This window comes from Nerophis lumbriciformis, linkage group LG01 (assembly GCF_033978685.3).
Source record: "Nerophis lumbriciformis linkage group LG01, RoL_Nlum_v2.1, whole genome shotgun sequence".
Taxonomy (NCBI): Eukaryota; Metazoa; Chordata; class Actinopteri; order Syngnathiformes; family Syngnathidae; genus Nerophis; species Nerophis lumbriciformis.
The window spans coordinates 49,600,052-49,623,183 of NC_084548.2; the positions used below are offsets into that span (position 1 = coordinate 49,600,052).

Sequence of the window (23,132 nt, forward strand, 5' to 3'; positions counted from 1 at the left end):
AGTCACAGGTATCAACACAATGTAATCATTGGTACTGCTGCATGAATCAGTGATTTGTGCTCCAGCACACAGGCATCTGACCAGTGGTGCACACTGCAGACAAGGCAGCGTGATGAGAGGCCAAAGTCAGAAAAGGGCAGCCCACCCATCGGAGTACAGTATAACATAAGGAGGGCAGATGTACATGTGAGTCCTTACAGACTACAAAAGCTTGGTCTAAATATGTCCCAGCTGATGTTGCTGTTCTCTCCTCCGTCTCTCCCTCGTCTTTATAGAACTCCCTTGCTAATCCTCTTGTACCGTTTGATCTTTGACGCCATGCCTATACTTTTTCACATCTCTCACTACTCTTTTGTTCTGCTCAGAGAGGGTGTATGTGTGGCGGCTCTCAGGGGAGCAGGTAAAAGTATAAATCTAAAGCGCTACTGACGTCTCACATTATCTGGTTCCCATTTTCTGCTCTTCTTCTTCCCTTACTTTGCTTTTTATTCGCCCTCTCAGCTGAGGCCAACAAAACCATGTGAAGTTCCTTGCTTTGAAAGCCGGATTGGATAATAAGTCGCAAAAACACATTCATTTCTACAGTTAAAAGTCGTTAAACTTTTAGCTTCAATGCCTCTGCACTAATATAGCCAATTGGGACAGCATTAACGCGCCATAAAATCTACTTTTCGACAATTTTAGTCTTGTATGTAGCATTGTTTAACAGACACTTAAATTGGTTTTATAACACACGCCATGTTGTTCACAGGGGGTGGCTGACATGTCTCTGTCGTGTGCTTTCATCCCCATCATATCAGCTGGATCAGTGAAAACATGTGTTTCTCTTGCTAACAGTGAGGGTACAAAAGCCTATTACAAAGATGGCATCTCTTTCAAATTGCAGCCTGGATAAGGCAAATTGTAGGATTTCTCAAAAGACATCATGTCACTGTTACACTGTGCAAATATTTTTTGTTGCTTAATGAAACAGTAGCTTCAGACTGGACCCAAAAATGTATTCCGATACTTTTTGGTACTTTTCAATATTTTTCTAAATAAAGGGTAGCACAAAAAATGGCATTAATAGCTTTATTTTAACAAAAAATCTTAGGGTACATAATTATACGTTTCTTATTGCAATCGAAGAACAATTTTGTCCTTAAATAAAATAGTGAACATACTAGACAACTTGTCTTTTAGTCGTAAGTAAACAAACAAAGGCTCCTAATTAGTCTGCTGACATATGCAGTAACATATTGTGTCATTTTCCATTCTGTTATTTTGTCAAAATTATTAAGGACAAGTGGTAGAAAATTAATTATTAATCTACTTGTTCATTTTCTGTTAACTACTTACTTTCTCTTTTAACATGTTAAAGTTAAAGTTAAAGTACCAATGATTGTCACACACACATTAGGTGTGGTGAAATGTGTCCTCTGCATTTGACCCATCCCCTTGTTCACCACCTGAGAGGTGAGGGGAGCAGTGAGCAGCAGCGGTGCCGCGCCCGGGAATCATTTTTGGTGATTTAACCCCCCATTCCAACCCTTTTTGCTGAGTGCCAAGCAGAAGGTAATGGGTCCCATTTTTATAGTCTTTGGTATGTTCTGTCTACACTTCTGTTAAAATGTAATAATCACTTATTTTTCTGTTGTTTGGATACTTTACATTAGTTTTGGATGATACCACAACTTTAGGTATCGATCCGATACCAAGTCGTTACAGAATCTTACATTGGTCATATTCAAAGTCCTTATGTGTCCAGGGACAGATTTCCTGAGTTTATAAACATAATATACATTTTTTTTAAATGAAAAAAGAGTTAGTGATGCTAAAAAATATTGAACTAAGCACAATATTATGTCACTCGACATCCATTGCTTTCGGTCTCCCCTAGAGAGGGGGGGTTACCTACATATGCGACATTCACATCGACGTCCCTTATGTGAGCTCTGTACCGAGGATGTCGTTGTGGCTTGTGCAGCCCTTTGAGACTTTTGTGATTTAGGGCTATATAAATAAACATTGATTGATTGATTGATGTAATCATAGTAGTATCGGTCTTGTACTTGGTATCATTACAGTGGATGTTAGGTGTAGATCCACCAATGGCGTTTGTTTACATTTTGATGCTGGTGAAGCATGTTTAGCTATTCCTCGTCCTGCAGGGATGATACTTGTAAGAAACGTACTTTATTTGTCTCCACGGAGGCGAGGATTAGTGATTTAGAAGTAGCTAAAACGCTGCTGACTGCGGCTGGATGTCTTAAAGCACCTCTTCCTGAGGGTGTTTCAGTGTTATAACTTCACCTTTATCTTTAGTTTTCTAAGCCAAAATGCGTCTGTTCTCCTCTTTCCGACAAAGGCTGGCGAACATGCTCGTCTGCTTGTAAACCAGCAATGACACGACGTGACGATGACGGAGGGGTGGAGGGGTGAGGGACCGGTACTTTTTAGAGGCGGTATAGTACTGAATATGATTCATTAGTATCGCGGTACTATACTAATACCGGCAAACCGTACAACCCTACTTAAGTATTGATGAACATCAGGGCCGCCGGTTTGATTGATTGATTGATTGAAACTTGTATTAGTATATTGCACAATTCAGTTCACGGCCCCGATAAAAAGATCATAGAGCATAGGGTCCCGCGATCCATGGGGGTGTTTGTGGGGGAGGCGGTGGGGGTGTGTTTGGCATGAATAAACAACAGGGCGTTTTATATGAAATCTTTCATCAAACATATTACTAGCCCTTTCCTGCTTTGCCACTCAACTTTCTATTTTGCCTTAAGTTCCGAGCATACCTTAAATTATGGCTAAAAAGGACAGGTTTAAAAAAAAAAGAAAAAGGTTTTTTTTTTGTTACTTGAGAAGTCCCTCGGGCCGGATTGTGGACGGACCCGTCCCGCCAGCGTTTGGGGACCCTTGTCCTACAGCGTTAGTGCTTAATTGGCTTATAAGCAAAATTCTTGGCATAAAATCCCTGCTAGAGATGTGCCAGGAACATATACAAATTTAATGTTTTAATTACTTTAAATGTGTTATTTTGCACACATCTTTTTTTATTGAAACATTATGTTTCAAAAATTAGATTTAGTACAGAACATGTTGGGGCTCAAAACTCAATTCGGCTTACAGCCCCAATTTAGCCAGGTAAGCATTGCAAGGTTATAGAAGTCCATGACTACATACCAGCTATTCCTGCATCGGATGCCATCAGACTGAATCGGCATCACACAAATGGATTCTACAAAGAAATTCGCAATTCCCCGCTGCTCCTGCACTCGACATTTATAAAATGGACATTTTCATCATATGATGCTAAATTTCTTTGTTTCTCTCGCTCTACAACCCGCCATTTTCTGTAACTGTTTTTCTTTCTTTCCTAATTGTCTTCTCTTAAACTATTATACATTTATACAACAACTTGAACATAGCCAGCATAAAGCATCATACACTCGCTAGCTCAGCACCATCAGCAGATGTGCCAACAACAGGCTGAGGACTTATGTGATCACACAGGGAAATGGCTCCCAAGAAGAAATATTACCAGCAACACATGGATACTGTAACTATCATGCTGTATGATTATGAGTTTGAAAATGAATTACAGGCTGATATTACGCATTTGTAGCATCAATATTTCCAAAAAGAGCGGGGGCCTTGACAAAGAGGACACTACAGAAGCCAGAGGCGAGACGAAGAGAATCCAGTGCTTTTTTATGTACCAGAACAGGGTTATTCAACCCGCTGCCTACATGCCAAGTGAACAACATCTGACTGGCCCACGAACGCAGTTCACAAATTACACACTAACATTTTTGCAGCAGAATCTTAAAATCAGCAGAAAACTTTTGTCCTTTAGAAAAGCAATGACTAGTGTAGTTTGTTGCAGTAGGTTTTTAAAAACTTCAGAACAGTCCTGTCATATAGAGGATCTATGACCAGCGCAGAATATGACTTCATGGACCAAACAAAAACTATTGGCAGCTCTGTGCAGTTAAGTCTGGATGTCCAATGTGGAAGAAAAGACCACCATAGAGGACTTTGGAGTTCAATTAGAAGCACATGGTATAACATCAGAGGATTGTCTGTGTTGATATTGGCATTGACACCATGCATCACCTTGCCTCACCCTGATATTATTTATCAACTGAATTTTAAGATATAATTTCCCTTTCACAATTTTTTTTCTGGGGAAAAGTAATCTGGTCCCACTGTTGACTCCCAATCACTGCCAACAGCCAGTCACTGTCAACTAAGAAGACAGAAATCTGTGGATTCAAAACCAGGAAAATCTTCGGCTGTTGAGTCCACTAAGAGCTTGAGAGTTCCAAAGCCATAAACCAATGGGTGATGTGTCATGCACACCTTCATCCACTTCTTTGTAGGGTATGTTAGTCAGATTTCCAAAGAGGACCGTCTATCACAGTCAAAGAAAGTCAGAAAGCCAACATATGGGCAACATTTCACTCTGACAGTCCAGGAAAGGAGCCTGCCTGCTGCCAAGGACATGCCAGACTTTGTTGGAGCGTTTCAACTGGCCACAACACAACAATAGTTAAAGTACAGTGTCAAATATGCTGTTTTTGAGCAAGAGCAGTTTTAATTTTATAAAAAGGAATAGTCTTTAATTGAAGAGAACACAACAGATCTCATTTGCCACCATTTCTACCAAAGGCTAAACCACTCAGATAAACAAATAAACAGTAAAGATCGGATGGTTTAGTGAGGTAATCGGATCGGCAGGATGTTGTCGGTTTCGGCTCTCGCGTAGCGCCAAGAAGACAATCAAACTCAACTAGCTAGAAGAAGCAAAAGTTGTCAAAATATTTTTTACTGTTGCAAGAGGAGAGCATTGAGGGAGGCCTTCTGTCCGGGCAAACTGGTCAAGCTACACTTCTGGGCAGAAGCAGCGTTGTGTCAAATTTACAGCGAGTATCACTGGGGCTGGTAACAAGCTTTGACCCACCTAGAGCATGGTGACTGTGTCCGATGGGGCCCACGTTTCCCGTAACGGAACATCCTCCCAACACACCTTCTGTACGTGAGGTGCCACAGGTATACAACACGTCTCTCTCCAATGGAGAGTGGGCGGAGGTTAAATTTCTGAGGATTCGCCTGCAAAGTTGACAGTCGAAATAGACGTTTTTCTGCAAGACTGCTCCAATAGAGCGCAAGTGAGAACCCCTGATTATTTATATAGTGCAACCGGTGGTGTGGCCTGTATGTGTGTGTGTGGCAGGGACAGTGAAGTCTCGAGAGAGATGGCCCAAAGAAAAAAAACGTCAAACTTGAAAGATAGCAAAAAGCTAATAGGGAACTGCACTTTTTTTGGAATTCTGTCAATTGTTCACAATCATTATGAGAGACAAGAAGACAAATGTTTTTTATTTTTTCTGTTCGCTTTCTATCATATAAAAATTGGCTCATTCTTAGGTGGCTAGCAATTCAGCTAATGGGAGCAATCAATCATACCACTAAATCACTTTAAAAAATGCATTCAAAAACCATCAGCAATATTTCATTTACGTTCCGTAACCTGTATAATAACCAAGCTGTAGCAACATTGTTATTGTAAGAGTGAACACCGAGGAACTATTTTTCTAGCGCAGTAATGCTACGGTATTAGCCGTAGAAGCTAACTTCGGAAAGAGATAAGCTAGCTTCTACGTCAGCTCGAAACACGTTTGAGTTTGTAATGCACAACACCAATCTGTATTGACTGAAAAACATGAACAATCATATTACAGTATCTGTAAAGTATTAGCCCACATTTCATGTTTTGTTTGTACACAGCTAGCTCAACAGCATATGTTATTTTCATGAATATTTACATAGTAAGTAAAGTTTATTCTTCGGTCAATGGTCAACAAAATAAACAAACAGTTGTACATTCATAGATTGAAAATGAAAATGTTGCAGACCGAAAGGGTTTAGGCTGAAGTTGAACACTTATAGCGCCTAACCCTTATAAACAATGTCAAGTACAAGATGAACTTCCGAAAATTATGAAATGTCTTTTGTACAACATATTATAAATACACATCATACACAATATGAACACTGTTCAATTATATACACAGTAAAGGCATGTGAAATATCCTTATACGCGTGTTAAACCTTTGTACCAATTTATATACTATATACAAACAATTATACTTCCATTATTATTTATATCCTACATTTAGTATTTTAATTAACATTGATCATAGTATTAACTACTGTGTTGATTCAAGAGTGATATATTTTTCCAAGACTTTGGTCTTAAAGTGTTTTTTAAATGTGTGAATGGACCTGGAACATTTTAAGGGATCATCCAAGCTGTTCCACAGTTGAACCCCCCTGACAGAAACACATCTACTTTTTAAGCTTGTTCTTATTTTAGCTTTCTGGAAGACAGCTGAACCTCTGAGGTCATAGGGATTATCTCTGGGTATGAACCTCTCCTGTAGACACTGAGGCAGCATGTGGTTATGAGCTTTGTACGTCACAATAGCAGTGTTGAGGTCAACAAGATCATGCAGTTTTAATGTTTTTAATTTAATAAACAGAGCATTGGTATGGTCATGATAATCTGCATAATTTACAATTCTAATCGCTTTCTTTTGAAGTAAGAATATAGAGTTGATGTTTGTTTTGTAATTGTTACCCCAGATTTCAACACAATAATTAAGATAAGGGAGTACGAAAGAATTATATAACATATTAAGAGCCTTTTGATTTACGGAGTTTTTGATTTTATGTAACATAGCAATATTTTTTGCCATCTTTGTCTTAAGTATATTTATGTACAGTTTCCAATTTAATTTATCATCTATATAGATTCCCAAAAATGTTGTTGAATACACCCTTTCTATCTCCATATCATCAATTCTTATATGACACTGTATGTTATTTTTCCTATTTCCAAAAATTATATATTTTGTTTTATTTAGGTTGATTGACAGTTATTGGCATCAAACCATTGCTTTAGTATGTGGAGTTCGCTCTCTACAGTCTCTAAGAGTTGGCCAAGGTCTTGCCCAGAACAGTACAGACTTGTATCGTCAGCAAAGAGAATACAATTGAGTTTTTTAAAGATTTTGCAGATATCATTAATATACAATAAAAACAATTTTGGTCCCAGTACAGAACCTTGGGGCACTCCATGTGTTATAATCTTTTTATCTGAATCTACATTGTTCATATGCACATACTGTTCTCTACCACCAAGATAACTTTTCAACCAATCATGAGCAAGACCTCTAAAACCATACCTCTGCATTTTGTTTAAAAGTAATGTGTGATCGATGGTGTCAAAGGCCTTGCTCAGGTCAATAAAAACGCCAACAACAAACTCCCTCTTATCAATAGCAGTGGTTACCTCAACTAGTTCCATCACTGCCATGGAAGTGGACCTGTTTGGTCGAAAACCGTATTGGTGTTCACTTAGCAAGTGATGCTTATCAATAAAACTGTCTAATCTTGACACAAATAATTTTTCAAGGACTTTTGAAAATTGTGAGAGTAAAGAAATAGGCCTATAGTTGGTGAACTGATGCTTATCTCCATTTTTGAAGATGGGAATAACTTTTGCCGTTTTCATTTTCTTTGGGAAAACTCCTTTTATAAAAGAAATATTACATATATAAGTGAAGGGAACAGCTATAAAATCAACAATTTCTTTAATCAGAGAAAAGTCCAAGTCACAGCAGTCTGTTGACTTCTTGTTTTTCTGAGAATTTACAATTTCTGTGATTTCACTTTCATAAACGGGGGAAATAAAAAACGATTCTAAGTTGCTTTGAATGGTTTGTTCATTAAATTTGACACTGTTTTCAGGTTGTACAATTTAATTTGCTAAAGTAGGTCCAACGTTCACAAAGAAGGTGTTAAAAGCATCCGTTATTTCCTTAGGGTCATTTATAGTTTGATTATTTTCTATGAAATAGCTTGGATGTTCCTTATTTGTCATGTTTTTTTTAATGATACCATTTAAAACTTTCCACGTACCCTGGATGCTATTTTTATGTTGTTCTAATAGGTTACAGTAATGTGTTCTTTTGCTGTGCTTTATTATTTGTGTTAACTTATTTTTGGACGTTTTATATTTGTGTTCAGTTTCTTTGGTTCTGTGCTTTAAATGTCTTCTGTAAAGATAATTTTTCTTTTTGCAGGACTTCAATAATCCTTTTGTGATCCATGGTTTGTCCTTGACAGTGCTGTCCTTAATGTCATGTTTTTTCATTCGACAGTGCTTATCATACAGTGTTATGAAAATGTTGAGAAAAGTTTCATATGCCTCATTCGGGTCTGTGGAGGTATAAACCTCCCCCCAGTCTTGAGCACATAACTCAGACTTGAATGCTGCCATAGTTTCTGGTGTTTGGTGTCTAACAAATCTATATTGAACTGCTTTTTTGTATGAGGGGCCGTTAGGGACATTATTCAGAATTACCTCTTACATACACTACTGAAATGCTCTCACACAAACAACTGAAATCTTTTTCTTTTATACACACTAATGAAACACTCTTATAAACACTACTGAAATGCTCTTACATACACAACTGAAATGCTCTCACATAAACAACTGAAATCTTTTTCTTTTATACACACTACTGAAACACTCTTATAAACACTACTGAAATGCTCTTACATACACAACTGAAATGCTCTCACATAAACAACTGAAATCTTTTTCTTTTATACACACTACTGAAACACTCTTATAAACACTACTGAAATGCTCTTACATACACAACTGAAATGCTCTCACATAAACAACTGAAATCTTTTTCTTTTATACACACTACTGAAACACTCTTATAAACACTACTGAAACACTCTTATAAACACTACTGAAACATTCTTACATACACTACTGAAACACTCTTATAAACACTACTGAAACACTCTTACATACACTACTGAAACACTCTTATAAACACTACTGAAACACTCTTACATACACTACTGAAACACTCTTATAAACACTACTGAAATGCTCTTACATTCACTACTGAAACACTCTTATAAACACTACTGAAACACTCTTATAAACACTACTGAAACACTCTTACATACACTACTGAAACACTCTTATAAACACTACTGAAATGCTCTTACATACACTACTGAAACACTCTTATAAACACTACTGAAACACTCTTATAAACACTACTGAAACGCTCTTATAAACACTACTGAAACACTCTTACATAAACTACTGAAACACTCTTATAAACACTACTGAAACACTCTTACATACACTACTGAAACACTCTTATAAACACTACTGAAACACTCTTATAAACACTACTGAAACACTCTTACATACACTACTGAAACACTCTTATAAACACTACTGAAACATTCTTACATACACTACTGAAACACTCTTATAAACACTACTGAAACATTCTTACATACACTACTGAAACACTCTTATAAACACTACTGAAACATTCTTACATACACTACTGAAACACTCTTATAAACACTACTGAAACACTCTTACATACACTACTGAAACACTCTTATATACACTACTGAAACACTCTTATAAACACTACTGAAACACTCTTACAAACACTACTGAAACATTCTTACATACACTACTGAAACACTCTTATAAACACTACTGAAACACTCTTACAAACACTACTGAAACATTCTTACATACACTACTGAAACACTCTTATAAACACTACTGAAATGTTTTTGTCTCACGCACACACACACACGCACACACACCTGGAATTATTTTTCACTAGTATGTATAAACGGATTTCACCTGTGTGTGTGTGTGTGCTTTTTACACGTCCGTGTGAGAGACAACAATTTCAGTAGTATGTGTGCAAAGATTTCAGTTATGTGTATGAGCGCATCTTACCAGTGTGTATGCAAGCATTTTACCAGTGTGTGTAAGAGCATTTTACCAGTGTGTGTAAGAGCATTTTACCAGTGTGTGTAAGAGAATCTTACTAGTGTGTGTGAGCGATGTTGCATTCCGGTTCCGGTCACCAATAATCCCCGCCCCTTTTCAGACAAGTTTTTTTTTAATTTGTTTTTTATTTAAAGCCAAGTTGTTGACAAAATGTCTGCCGACAAGTCGCTTAACCGAGGTGGGAGCTCCACTTCATAATTTGAGGGCTTCAGCTGAGAATATAAGAACACTTTCAATGCAACAAGGATCGGGCTGCCGCCGTGCAGGACGCGGCACCTGAGCGGCCACACAGGTGCCTTTCTCCTCCCGACAGCCAAGCAGCCTGGAGCAAATGTTACCTTGCGAGTTTACACTGCAGCATCATCAAGTGCAACGTTTCAGTTCATGGACATCGAAGCAAGAGGAGGAAAAGGTGATTAGACATTATTTATTTCTAAATGATTGTAGAATCACACGAAATGTAAGGCGACATGGCATTGTAGTGCGCTACTATGGTAACATGTCGAAATGTGAGTCACGTCGTGGTACGTCAGTAGCTAATCACATACTAATAATAATGGATTACATGTATTTAGCGCTTTTTTATCGACTTGATAAGGGGTCCCCAAACTACGGCCCGCGGGCCGGTTACTGCTTGCCAAAGTCCAACATCCGGTTCGCTGGAGAAAAAAAATGTTGTATTATTATTTTCAATCTGTCTTTTCTAATTCATATTTTGGTGTCCCCTAGCCGCTCAGGCTAATCATATTGTCTAAAAATGCATTTCCCTGTATGACTTATATCGTCTTAGCTGTTTTCATGTGATCTGATTGTTACATTCTTATTTCAGAGTCACCACGCAGCTGCATGACCATTTCAACAAAGACGGAATAAACAACCTCTGGATTCATGGAACTTCTCTGCACACAAATATATTAATTGGAATATTCAATAAATTTCACATAGAAACATTGTGATTATTATTTTCAACAGTGTGTTGAAAACAACCTTTTTTGGCTCAGAAAGGTTCCTTATGTCTTATTATTCATATGCTTTCAATACTTGTCGGTGTGTAATTCCAGACATAGATGTAAACATTAATGAGACAACAATGAACATTTTTCAACAAGTGAACCCACTTGAAAATGATGGCAACTATGGAATAGACATTTTCACTTCAATTCTGCACTTTATTCAGTGAACATGGGAATTATAAGGTTTGTTAAAATGTTTTCTTCACTTGTGCAGTGTATTCTGCAAATTAACATTTTGTTTAAACATTTTGTAAAAAATAAATAAATAAGGAACCTGTTATACGGGCCGTAGTTTGGGGACCCCTTATCAAGTCGATAAAAAAGCGCTAAATACATGTAATCCATTATCATTAGTATTTGATTAGCCACTGACGTACCACGACGTGACTCACATTTCGACATGTTACCATAGTAGCGCACTACAATGCCATGTCGCCTTACATTTCGTGTGATTCTACAATCATTTGGAAATAAATAATGTCTAATCACCTTTTCCTCCTCTTGCTTCGATGTCCATGAACTGAAACGTTGCACTTGATGATGCTGCAGCGTAAACTCGCAAGGTAACATTTGCTCCAGGCTGCTTGGCTGTCGGGAGGAGAAAGGCACCTGTGTGGCCGCTCAGGTGCCGCGTCCTGCAGGGGCGACCCTTGTTGCATTGAAAGTGTTCTTATATTCTCAGCTGAAGCCCTCAAATTATGAAGTAGAGCTCCCGCCTCGGTTAAGCTACTTGTCCGCAGACATTTTGTCCACAATTTGGCTTTAAAAAAAAAAAAAAACCCTGTCTGAAAAGGGGCGGGGATTATTGGTGACCGGAACCGGAATGCAACATCGCTCACACACACTAGTAAGATTCTCTTACACACACTGGTAAAATGCTCTTACACACACTGGTAAAATGCTTGCATACACACTGGTAAGATGCGCTCATACACATAACTGAAATCTTTGCACACATACTACTGAAATTGTTGTCTCTCACACGGACGTGTAAAAAGCACACACACACACAGGTGAAATCCGTTTATACATACTAGTGAAAAATAATTCCAGGTGTGTGCGTGTGTGTGCGTGAGACAAAAACATTTCAGTAGTGTTTATAAGAGTGTTTCAGTAGTGTTTATAAGAGTGTTTCAGTAGTGTATGTAAGAATGTTTCAGTAGTGTTTATAAGAGTGTTTCAGTAGTGTATGTAAGAGTGTTTCAGTAGTGTTTATAAGAGTGTTTCAGTAGTGTTTATAAGAGTGTTTCAGTAGTGTATGTAAGAGTGTTTCAGTAGTTTATGTAAGAGTGTTTCAGTAGTTTATGTAAGAGTGTTTCAGTAGTGTTTATAAGAGCGTTTCAGTAGTGTTTATAAGAGTGTTTCAGTAGTGTTTATAAGAGTGTTTCAGTAGTGTTTATAAGAGTGTTTCAGTAGTGTATGTAAGAGCATTTCAGTAGTGTTTATAAGAGTGTTTCAGTAGTGTATGTAAGAGTGTTTCAGTAGTGTTTATAAGAGTGTTTCAGTAGTGTATGTAAGAGTGTTTCAGTAGTGTTTATAAGAGTGTTTCAGTAGTGTATGTAAGAATGTTTCAGTAGTGTTTATAAGAGTGTTTCAGTAGTGTTTATAAGAGTGTTTCAGTAGTGTGTATAAAAGAAAAAGATTTCAGTTGTTTATGTGAGAGCATTTCAGTAGTGTATGTAAGAGCATTTCAGTAGTGTTTATAAGAGTGTTTCAGTAGTGTGTATAAAAGAAAAATATTTCAGTTGTTTGTGTGAGAGCATTTCAGTAGTGTATGTAAGAGGTAATTCTGAATAATGTCCCTAACGGCCCCTCATATTTTTGGCCCTTCTCTCATCAAAGAAATGGTGGAAAATGCTGAATACAGGTAGATGATCACTTACGTCATTGAGTAGTAGTCCTGCTGTTATTTGATTCTCCGGTTGATTGGTGAAAATGTTATCTATCAGTGTGGCAAAGTCTACTGTTATTCTGGTTGGTTTTGTGATAAGGGGAAAGAAATTATTGCTGTACAGTCCTGTTATAAAATCGGTTGTTTTGGTACTGTCCATGGGGTTCAGAAGATTAATATTAAAATCACCGCACACAATATGGATCTTGTTTGATTTACTAAACAAATAATCTAATTTTTGATTGAATGTATCTAGACATGATCCAGGTGTTCTATAAACACAACTGACATTTATTTTTTTGGATTTTTCTACTTCAATTTCTACTGTTATGCATTCAAAAACTCCAGCTATAGCAGTTGATTTGCTGTCAATCTTCCAACATTTTAAATCTTGATTTACAAAAAGTGCTACTCCTCCTCCCCTTTTTCCAACTCTGTTTGTGGTGAATAATTCATAACCATCCAATCTTATTTCACAACACTTGTTCTCATCAAGCCAAGTCTCTGAGACTGCAACAATACTAAATTTATTGAACTGGCTCAGATATTCTCTAATATTGTCAACATTTTTATACAAACTTCGGCTATTAAAATGTATTACAGTAAATGATTTGTCCACATTCACACATTTAAATTGTTCGTCTGTGTAGTACTCACAGTTTCTGGTAATATTATTGTAAAGATTACAATCGGGATCTATGTCACTGCCAAACTCATTTGAATTGCAGTTGTAATTGATATTGTCGTAGAAGTCTAGTTGGATGTGATTATAATTATTATACAGTTCACTACTATGATTATTATCAGTATTTCTACAATCTAATTCCTTATCACCAACGTTGGTAAAGATATTTTTTAATTCACTCTCCATTGTATTTTAGTTTTTTCTTTTTCTTTGTACAGATAACACATTTGTATCCACCTCCACTGAAACACGCACACACACCCACACCCACACAAACACACGCACACAACTGACAATACTTTTACTCTATTATAAGCGTCCCAAAGCAGTCCAAATAATAAACTTTACTTACTATGTAAATATTCATGAAAATAAAAAAACTCAACAGCATATGTACTGTAGTGTAGGGTGATGTGCTACATGTATCATGATCAATAATATAGTGACTCACTAGATGGACAGTTGTCCGTTTTGTCAGGCGGCCTGGGGACGTTTTTAGTTGATTTGGGCACTCCATTAATTCAGCATAGCTTGGCTCAAAGTTCCAGATTTGCAGCCTGAACATGTCGCACTCTCTCGGCTTCCGTCTGTTCCAACGTCTCACCCTCTTCTTCGTGCTCGCTTCTTTAAGCAGCAGTTCATCCTCCGTATATTTAGTTAAAAAAATATTAGGTTGTAAATCCTCGTTTGTCCAAAAATTGTCGTCTTTGTTGTCTGTTACAAAGTCTGCCATGATTAGAAAACACAGTAGCATTTGATTCCAGGAGTAGGAACATATTTGTTGCAGGAAGTCGGAAGTGCTGCTGTGGAATAATTAGTTCCGACTCTGCATAAAATGACCAAAATACAGTAAATATTGAACATATTACATATTGTTATGATCGTGTCTGTTATTACATTACCGTATTTTTCGGACTATAAAGCGCACTTAAAATCCTTTAATTTTCAAAAAAATCGACAGTGCGCTTTATAACCCGGTGCGCCTAATGTACGGCATAATTCTGGTTGTGCTTACCGACCTTGAAGCAATTTTATTTGGTACATGGTGTATTGATAAGTGTGACCAACAGATGGCAGTCATACATAAGAGATACGTATAGACTGCAATATGATGGCAGTAAACAACACCAAAACTTTAAATGTTCCATTGAGAATAAAGAACATTACACACGGCGCTCAAAAATCTGTCAAAATGTTTTTAGTACAACTTCGGTAAGCTATGAAGCCGCACCGCTTGATAGATTGTCAGTGCATTTAACATACGAGTATTATTATGGTGCGTGTGTAAGGACCGTAAAATGGCACCTACTAGCAGACATATTATCTGGCGCTTTGTTTCGCAATTTTATGCAAAACCATCTTTTCTTACCTTCTGGTACATGCTGATTTGTATTTGGGATCTACGTAAGTCCTTAAAATGCACGCGGGTACGCCATTGTAGTTTGTGCTGACACCGTAGTCATAAGCTTCTTCTTTTTGTCTGCCTTCTTATGTGGCATTCATCTTACGCTGTTGCCATTTCTAATATAAAGTAGCGTACAGTTTTTACTTATACTGTATCTGTCAGTAGACTAGCTTTCAAAGTGCTAAAAACTGTAGTGGGTTTACATAATTCACCCACGGAACTTTAGTTATCAGAGGGTTCCGGTCGGACCGTTTTTCGCAGGACACATTTCCGGCATTTATGTTGCATTATTGAGCCACGGATGAGAAGATGCTGCTCCGTTATTGATTTAAGTAAAGTCTGAATGTCATTTAAACAGTTTGCTCCATCTTATGACACTTCTTCCACTCCCGTCCTTGCACGCTACACCGCTACAACAAAGATGACGGGAGAAGACGCTGTCGAAGTTGAGCCATGTAAATAAGACCGCCCACAAAACGGCGCATCTTGAAGAGACACTCAGAAAGCTACTTGAAAATGGTCTGTAAAACATAATCTATGCAACACTTTCACCAAAGAACCACCATTTCATGTTATGTAGAACAGTGTTTTTCAACCTTTTTTGAGCCGAGGCACCATTTTTTGCGTTGAAAAAATCCGGAGGCACACCACCAGCAGAAATCATAAACTCAGTTGACAGTAAAAAGTTGTTGTCGCAATTGTTGGATATGAATTTAAACCATAACCAACCATACATCACTATAGCTCTTGTCTCAAAGTAGGTGTACTGTCACCAGCTGTCACATCACCCCCTGATTTATTTGGAGTTTTTTGCTGTTTTCCTGTGTGTAGTGTTTTAGTTCTTGTCTTGCGCTCCTATTTTGGTGGCTTTTTCTCTTTTTTTGGTATTTTCCTGTAGCAGTTTCATGTCTTATATTTCCCGCATCTACTTTGTTTTAGCAATCAAGAATATTTCAGTTGTTTTTATCCTTCTTTGTGGGGACATTGTTGATAGTCATGTCATGTTCAGATGTACATTGTGGACGCCGTCTTTGCTCCACAGTAAGTCTTTGCTGTCGTCCAGCATTCTGTTTTTGTTTACTTTATAGCCAGTTCAGTTTTACTTTCGTTCTGCATAGCCTTCCCTAAGCTTCAATGCCTTTTCTTAGCGGCACTCACCTTTTGTTCATTTTTGGTTTAAGCATAAGACACCTTTTTACCTGCCTTTACAAAGCAATTAGCTACCGGCTGCCACCTACTGATATGGAAGAGTATTACACGGTTACTCTGCCGAGCTCTAGACAGCACCGACACTCAACAACAACACATCATTTGTAGACTATAATTACTGGTTTGCAAAAAATGTTTTTAACCCAAATATGTGAAATTAGATAATCTCCTACGGCACACTAGACTGTATCTGTGTTCCGCGGCACAGTGGTTGAAAAACACTGATGTAGACCACAAGATAGTGTTTTAAATTGAGGAAAAAAATCATAATATAACCCCTTTAATGCGCCTTATAATCCGGTGTGCCTTTTGTATGAAAATAGAACTGAATAGACCCGCTCATCGGCAGTGCGCTTTATAATTCGGTGCGCCCTATGGTCCGAGAAAAACTTTATATATAGACTTACAGTAAAACGTTGATGGAGGGTTTTGAAGTTGTTTTAGAGGGCTTTGAAGGCTACAACAGTGACTCCCATTAGCCGCATCTTGCAAGCGTTTTTTATCATCTTTAAGATCTTTAAAAAAATAATGATTGTGAATGTTCGGCGACATTCCAAAAAAAGTGCAATTCTCCTTTAAAAAAGACAAGAGAGAGGTTTTACAGTCATTTCAAACTGCAAAAAATGTTTTTGCACTGTCAAACATAGGTGGTATTTCACTCGGGCAATACATTGTTGATGTTGCACATTGCCAGAAAGCATCCTGCATATTTAGGAGCAGCAAATAAGCAGAAACAAGGTACAAGTCTATTTTGACAGATAACGCCATGTTATATGTTTGATTTGTGTAGTGGCTCTGTGTTGTGTTTTGATCTTCCCATACTGCCACCACTCTGAGCCTACATTGCCAGTTTAAGAGGTAAGTGTGCTCGCCACTGGGCTAAAAGTCCAAGCCGCTGGCGTGGCAGCGAGCACACTTTCCTCGCAACGCTCCATTTGCCTAACAAGTTTTACATAAACACATGGAGCATGTGAGGACATGTTAGCATCTACACTTTGTATGTTAATCCTAACGAGTTTTTCAAATATATATGTGTTAAATTGTTTAACACAATGTCCCTAAGTTTATCATACTTTTTATAATCATACCAAAGTCATTTTTCTTAGCTAAGTTCTTCATTAACTATTATCTGGTTTTTAGGCTCCACATGTTTTTTCTTGCAATTTTTTTTTTATTGTGATTCTCCAATGGTAAAAGTGCAATTTCAATCTTGTGCACATTTATTATGCGCAATTGTTGCTTTATATTTTTATTCTTATTGTTATATTCTCTATTTTATTTCCATGTATACCGCCATTAATTACTTTTTACTTTTTTATATTTGATTTCAATTCTGTACACTGCTGCTGGAATTTTAATTTTCCTGAGGGAACTCTCCTGAAGGAATCAATAAAGTACTATCTATCTATCTGTCCGTCCGTCCGTCCGTCCGTCCGTCCGTCCGTCCGTCCGTCCGTCCGTCCATCCATCCATCCATCCATCCATCCATCCATCCATCCATCCATCCATCTATCTATCTATCTATCTATCTATCTATCTATCTATCTATCTATCTATCTATCTATCTATCTATCTATCTATCTATCCATCCATCCATCCATCCATCCATCCATCCATCCATCCATCCATCTATCTATCTATCTAGCTAGCTATCTAGCTATCTATTTGTAAGAAACACAGAATAAAGGTCATCAGAAAAAATCTTGTTCATGTAAACTATTTTCCCCAAAATATTTATTGAGACTAGAAAGTATGTTTTTTTCATTACTGGATCAATCAAATAAATTAATCTATTGATTACCTGCTTACTAAAATAATCAATAGCTGCACCTTAATTTGAATAGTTGAATAGTCAAGTATTCTAAGATAATGCTGCACTATTATGAACAAAACAAGAAGTTATTCAAGTTCTGCCTATCCCACCCAGGCTGAAATTAAGACAGATGCTTTCTCCAAGATTTAACATTGCAGGAAATTGAAGACTAGTGGGATATTCGCAGGGCTTCTTTCAGACATGCCTGCTGGCCACGGAGAAGAGCTCAAGATGAGCCAGCTTCGACCTCACTGACATCAAAAACCGAAGAACACAACTCCCCAGGAAATTGAAGAATCTAAAAACATTAGTGTTTGAAGTTTATAAAATATGTCTATTTTTTTATACGTGTTGGACTGAAGTCAATGGTAATAAGTCATTAGTACACAGTTATTAGTAAATACTCCAGGAGTCAGTGATTTCACTGTCACCAGAGGAAAATGACTCACAAATTGAAGGAGAACATTGTAGCACCATGTGTCATAAAGTGCACACACATTTGTTTGGACTTCTGTAACGTAAAAGTTGTCTGCGAGTTAACTCATCTTTCTACACCAGGGATATTTAACAACATTTTTTAGTGGCCGCATTTCCAGAAATCTAAAGACTGGGGGGCTGGACTTCTTATTACTAGTCCATCCATCCATCCATTTTCTACCGCTTATTCCCTTCGGGGTCGCGGGGGGCGCTGGAGCCTATCTCAGCTACAATCGGGCGGAAGGCGGGGTACACCCTGGACAAGTCGCCACCTCATCGCAGGGCCAACACAGATAGACAGACAACATTCACACTCACATTCACACACTAAGGCCAATTTAGTGTTACCAATCAACCTATCCCCAGGTGCATGTCTTTGGAAGTGGGAGGAAGCCGGAGTACCCGGAGGGAACCCACGCAGTCACGGGGAGAACATACAAACTCCACACAGAAAGATCCCGAGCCTGGGATTGAACCCTGGACTACTCTGGACCTTCGTATTGTGAGGCAGATGCACTAACCCCTCTTCCACCGTGCTGCCCTAGTCCTATTTTGTAAAATAAAAAAACAGCATCCTCGACAGTAGACATTTGATTTTGGTCTAATTATTTTGTCAAAAATACAGAAGCGCTATGCTAGCCTATTTTTAAAGGACCTCATGCAAAAAAGATGGTCAAAGAATCTGCTGCAAACATGTGAGTCTCAAAAGTTTTTTTTAAACTGAACTCGCAGGCCACCAGTTGAATAACCCAAATAACGAAAAAGGGAGGACCTAAAGTGGAACTATAAGAAACACTACTGGTATAACTAAAGACGTTGAACAAATGACTACAGACTGCACCTGAAGTAAACAAGATGTAATGACGTGGTCGCATGGTGATGCGCGGATCATTCTCCAAGGATGCAGACGGAAACTCCAGAGGCAAGGTGCAGGTGAGACAAGGATTCATTTGCATAAATCATGCAGGAAATACAGAAAAACAAAACAAGCCGATAGCACGGGAGGCAAAGCTAAGGAAAAGGCTAGCGCGAAAGCTTAGCATACAAACAGGCGTAGGAATCCATATAGACGTCGTTAACTGTTGCATAGTGCAAACAAGGAAGCCAGAGTGAGTGTGGTGAACAGCGGGAATAAGTAGTTATTTGGTTAGTGCCCAGGAGCAATTGTTGATGACTGATGATAACAACCAAACCTAACCCCCCCCTCCCCCCTCCACACACCGGATTGTAAATAATGTAAATAATTCAATGTGATGATCTTGTGTGATGACTGTACTATGATGATAGTATATATCTGATAGTATAAATCTGTATCATGAATCAATTTAAGTGGACCCCGACTTAAACAAGTTGAAAAACTTATTCGGGTGTTACCATTTAGTGGTCAATTGTACGGAATATGTACTTCACTGTGCAACCTACTAATAAAAGTCTCAATCAATCAATCAAAAAAAGCAGGTGAGCGTCCCAAACACTAATCAGAGGCAGGTGAAACTAATCAGCACCCATGGAAACCAAAACACAAACCCAGGGGTGCTGAAAACAGAACTGAGGTAGTCAAACTAACAGAACAAAACATGATCCGGGCAATGGATCATAACTCAAGATACAGCAACACCATGAGTTGAGTTGAGTTGAGTTGAATTACCATTACGAAATCAAATGCGACTGCCAAAAAGGAGAGGACTTAAAGGAGTGCCATGAGGAACACCTCAGTTATGTATATCACACGCTTGGAACCGAATGTTTGCTAGCAAGGTTAAAAGTCAATGAAAGGATCTGCCAATGTGTTTACAATGGTCCAAGTTCCTCTATACCAGTGTTGTTCAACCGTTTTTGAGCCCAGGCACAATTTTTTTATTGAAAAAATCCGGAGACACAATACCAGCATAAAACATTCAAAAATGAAACTCAGCAGTCGATATTGACAGTAAAAAGTTGTTCTCGCAATTGTTGGATTTGAATTCAAACCATAACCAACCATGCATCACTATAGCTCTTGTCTCAATGTAGGTGTACTGTCACGACCTGTCACATCACGCCATGACTTATTTTGAGTTTTTTGGTGTTTTCCTGTGTGTAGTGTTTTAGTTCTTGTCTTGCGCTTCTATTTTGGTGGCTTTTCATGTTTTGTTGGTATTTTCCTGTAGCAGTTTCATGTCTTCCTTTGAGCGCTATTTCCCGCACCTGCTTTGTTTTAGCAATCAAGAATATTTAAGTTGCGCGGACGCTATCCTCTTTTGTGGGGACATTGTTGATTGTCATGACATGTTCGGATGTACTTAGTGGACGCCGTCTCTGCTCCACACGCTGCAAGTCTTTGCTGTCGTCCAGCATTTGGTTTTTGTTTACTTTGCAGCAAGTTCAGTTTTTAGGTTTGTTTTGCCTAACCTTCCCTAAGCTTCAATGCATTTTCTTAGCAGCACTCGCCTTTTGTTTATTTTTGCTTTACCTGCACGCTGCCCCCATTGTCGTCGTTCCCGACATCTATAAAGCAATTAGCTAACTGCTGCCACCTACTGATATGGAAGAGTATTACACGGTTACTCTGTCGAGCTCTAGACAGCAGCGACACTCAACAACGGCACATTATTTGCGGATTATAACTACTGGTTTGCAAAAAAATACTTTTAACCCAGCTTGGTGAAATGACAATCTTCCACAGCAGACCAGACTGTATTTCTAGTGTGCCGTGGTACAGTGGTTGAAAAACACTGCTCTATACAACAGGAGCACATTTTTAGGAAATTGCTGCAAAAATGTTTGTCAACCAAGTTTTGAATTTAATGTTATTTCCGGGCCGGATTTGGCCCCCCGGCCGCCAGTTGAATAGCCCTGTTCTACACTAAACCGACAAGAGCTCACTTGACCGAGGATGACAAAAATGCTCCATGTTGCAACATATCGCATTCTAAATTAAAAGTTGTTGTTACTTTTTTACACCCCCACCACAAGTTCCCTCAGACATTGTCTGATGTTGCCTCTGAGACCGTTTTAAAGCTTTAATATTTGGGTAAAGACTATATATGATTTGTTATTGATTGTTTGTGCCAGCTAGTCTCTGTGACCCTCCATGTCTGCTAGATTGGCACTATAGCTCCAAGGACCAGGGGGGGGGGGGTGACCACCATGCAGGAGTCCTCTACCTCCCAGTGTGTGTGGCTCAGTGTGTACGTGTTTGTGTGTACGACTAAACCTCATTTGATTTTCATACGCTTGTGGCTAACAGGAGCCAGATGTGGCTGCCTCCAGGGAGCTTACCATCTAAACCATTTATTTATCTTTTGCACTCACTTTAATGAGATGTGTGACTATTGTACTGTACATAACTTTAATGAGATGTGTGAGTATTGTACGTACTGTACGTGCAGTAACTGTATGTGTGTATACAACAGGTAAGAAAAAAACTCTTCCACTCTAAAAAGCTGGAGCAGGTACGACTTTGCATGTTTGTACTGCTTTGCCAAAGACAGGATGAGGAGCTCCATGATTGAATCATATGACGTAGAATGAAAAGGGTGTCAGGCTGAAGACTCACAGATCTTTGGATGCTGAACATGAGTCACTTCTGCACGTAAAAGTACCCGTAAAGTCTCTCTGATTGATAGCATTGGGATTGCACTGTCTGTCCAATGGAGCAGTGTTTTTCAACCTTTTTTGAGGCAAGGCACATTTTTTGCTTTGAAATAATCCGGAGGCACACCACCAGCAGAAATCGTTAAAAAACTAAACTCAGTTGACAGTAAAAAGTCGTCGTCGCAATTGTTGTATATGACTTTAAACCATAACCAAGCATGCATCACTATAGCTCTTGTCTCAAAATAGGTGTACTGTCACCACCTGTCACGTCACACTCTGACTTATTTTGACTTGATGGCTGTTTTCTTGTGTGTAGTGTTTTAGTTCTTGTGTTGCGCTCCTATTTTGGTGGCTTTTTCTCTTTTTTTGGTATTTTCCTGTAACAGTTTCATGTCTTCCTTTGAGCGATATTTCCCGCATCTACTTTGTTTTAGCCATCAATAATATTTCAGTTGTTTTTATCTTTCTTTGTGGGGACATTGTTGATTGTCATGTCATATTCAGATGTACATTGTGGACGCCGTCTCTGCTCCACAGTAAGTCTTTGCTGTCGTCCAGCATTCTGTTTTTGTTTACTTTGTAGCCAGTTCAGTTTTAGTTTGGTTCTGCATAGCCTTCCCTAAGCTTCAATGCCTTTTATTTGGGGCACTCACCTTTTGTTTATTTTTGGTTTAAGCATTAGACACCTTTTTACCTTCACACTGCCTCCCGCTGTTTCCGACATCTACAAAGCAATTAGCTACCTGCTACCACCTACTGATATGGAAGAGTATTACACGGTTACTCTGCCGAGCTCTAGACAGCACCGACACTCAACAACAACACATCATTTGCAGACTATAATTACTGGTTTGCAAAAAATATTTTTAACCCAAATAGGTGAAATGACAATCTCCCACGGCACACCAGACTGTATCTCACGGCACACTAATGTGCCGCAGCACAGTGGTTGAAAAACACTGCAATGGAGCAAGAGTGGCAGAAAGCAAACAAGCAAGATTCTGGAGTGAAACGAGAGTGTTAATTGAAAGCGAATGTGTCTGACCTGGCTCCTGGTCAAAGATGGGCCATGGTCCCAGTTGGCTCTTACTTCAAAGGCCCCAACCGCCCATCTCAAGAACACCTGTAGCCTGTTAAAACCTGC

At 38.5% G+C, this 23,132-nt stretch overlaps 1 protein-coding gene and 1 long non-coding RNA gene across 2 annotated transcripts in view; one reads left to right on the forward strand and one right to left on the reverse strand.

Moving 5' to 3' along the window:
• fkbpl (FKBP prolyl isomerase like) overlaps positions 1-23,132 on the reverse strand; it is a 66,302-nt gene that overhangs the window by 16,692 nt on the left and 26,478 nt on the right. The gene's annotated exons all lie outside the window — the stretch shown is intronic.
• Positions 10,074-10,864, forward strand: LOC133613917 (uncharacterized). The gene is made up of 2 exons (XR_009816518.2): positions 10,074-10,328; positions 10,746-10,864. It is a non-coding gene; the product is annotated as an uncharacterized lncRNA (long non-coding RNA).